Source organism: Erinaceus europaeus, chromosome 6 (genome assembly GCF_950295315.1).
Source record: "Erinaceus europaeus chromosome 6, mEriEur2.1, whole genome shotgun sequence".
NCBI lineage: Eukaryota > Metazoa > Chordata > Mammalia > Eulipotyphla > Erinaceidae > Erinaceus > Erinaceus europaeus.
In genome coordinates, this window is record NC_080167.1 from 15,378,964 (window position 1) to 15,381,570 (window position 2,607).

Here is a 2,607-nt window from a genome sequence, read left to right on the forward strand (position 1 = left end):
CTCAGCTCTGCCAGCAACATTGGTGGTGGCTGTGGTGGGGAGGGTGTAGCGGGAAGGCCCAGGCTAGTTAAGGAATTTTTTCTTACCGCATAGTTCACAAACAGAGAGGGGCTGGAGTGTGAACCAGACTATTTGAACTTCTGGGCTCACACTTTTCATTGCTGCTTTGTCCTCTATACATATAGGAAATACTGACATACCATGAGACTGATGGGGAACCCAAGTCCTAGAAAGGTAAGTCACATGTCCCCAGGGTCCTTTAGCTGCCAAGAACAGAGATGCCAGCTGTGGCCTGCTTCTGAACTTGGTTGTCATTCTCTCAGTGCTAGCACCTTCTCCCCTCTTTCCTCTGTTTTCTGGATGAATCTGGATTCAGAGGTGCCTCTCCTGGGGTGGCTCACTAGCCACTCTCAAGTGTACCTCTCAGCCCCTGGGATTTAGGTTTGCAAGTGAGAAGATGGAGAGATGGGTAAGGGTAGATAGCATAATGACTATGCAAAGAGACCCTCATGCCTGAGGCTCTGAAGTCCCAGGTTCAGTTCCCTGCACCACCACAAGCCAGAGCTGATCAGTGCCCTGGTTAAATTAAAAAAGAAGAAGGAGGAAGAGGAGGAGGAGGAGGAGGAGAAGAAGAAGAAGGAAGAAAGGAAAGGAAGATGGAGAGGAGGTAGCACAGTGTGGGGCTCACAGACCAGAAGATTCCAGCAGAGGAGCAGGACTCAGCTTGGCCCTCCCACTCATCCCCCACCCCCAGTGAGGAGGAACACCTTGTCCCCTTGCTCATAGTGGTAGACTCACACCCCCATCTCCAGATCCCTGGCATGGCTTGTGGCCTCCATACTAAGTCAATGTTTACTGAACCAAGGGAGTGTGTCATCAGCAAACTGCCCAAGGCAGGTGCCTGGCTCAGCTAGTCAGGGCAGTCGGCTTTTTTCATTCCCCTCCCATTCCCCATGGACTTTGCTTCCAGAAACACTGTGGGTCATAGTCATGCTCTGGAAATGCCCCCCCACTCCCTGGAGCCCTTCCTGTCTGGAGGCAGAGTCTGGCCAGGGAGACCTGCAGGGTCTCTGAGACCCCCATGCTCCTTCTCCTCCTAGAGGTTCTTCCTTGGGCCCAGCCCATCTGGATAACAAATTAATGGTGATCAGTCTTATTCCAAGTCCTCACTGTTTCTGCTCTTTGTTCCTGAGTTGTCACTCTGTGCTCAGCCTGAACAGGCTTCCTGAGGCCTTGCTCAAGGAGCCACCCCTTGATGGGGGTCCCTTTACTGCCCAGGGGTTTAGGGAATGGTGATGCGGCAGGCCAGAGGCTGCTCTTTAGAGGAAGGTCTGCTTGCAGGGTTGACACTGAGGAACTTGGACTTTGGGAAGGTTCCCTCTATCCCCAAAAATGAGAAGTTGTCCTTGTGAGTCTAAATTATTTGGACAATGTGAGTTATGCTGCATACCTGCTCTCCTTTGGGTGTCTGGAGTCTGAGCATTAGGGTATCTATGTGACCGAGCCCCAAATAAGAGCCCCTGGACTCTTAGTCTCAGAATTTCATAGCACTCACAGGGGATACACACACACACACACACACACACACACACACACACGGAGAGGGAGAGAAAGAGGGAGAGGGTACGAGAGAACGCCACTCAGTTTTGGCTACGGTAGTATTGGGGATTGAATTTTTTAAAATATTTATTTATTTATTTATTCCCTTTTGTTGCCCTTGTTGTTTTATTGTTGTAGTTGTTATTGATGTCATCGTTGTTGGATAGGAGAAAGAATTGGAAAGAGGAGGGGAAGACAGAGAGGGAGAGAGAAAGACAGACACCTGCAGACCTGCTTCACCACCTGTGAAGCGACTCCCCTGTGCTACTGTCTGACTCCCTACCTCTACAATTTTGCCAACACTTGTTACTTGTCTTCTTGATGTAAGATATTCTCATAAGTTTGAGATGCACCCTTGTGTTTGTCTTGTATTTCCCTAGTAATAAGAAATGATGGCTGGGGGGGGGGTGTTAGCATAATTATTATGCAATCAACTTTCATACCTGAGGCTCTGAAGTCCCAGGTTTAATCCTCTGCACTACCACAAGCCCAACTGGGTAATGTTCTAGTAAAACAAAACAAAACAAAGCAAAACAAAACAAAACAAAACAAAACACTTATCCTTTATTTTGTTGCCATTTGTATGTCCACCTGAGAGGTGTCTATTCAAATCTTTCACCCATTTTTACTTTACTTTTTTTTTCTTTTTTTGCCTCCAGGGTTATTGCTGGGGCTTGGTGCCTGCCCCACAAATCCACTGCTCCTGGAAGCCACCCTTTTCCCTTTGTTGCCCTGGTTGTTCTATAGTTGTTGTGGTTATCATTGTCATTGATGCCGCCATTGTTGGATAGGACAGAAAGAAATGGAGAGAAGAGGGGAAGACATAGAGGAGGAGAGAAAGACACCTGCAGACCCACTTCACTGTGAAGTGACTCTCCTGCAGGTGGGAGCCGGGGGCTCAAACTGGGATCCGTATGCTAGTCCCTGTGCTTTGCGCCAGGTGTACTCAACTCACTGCACTACCACCCAACCCCCTCGCCCATTTCTTAGTTGTGGTATTTTTCTTGT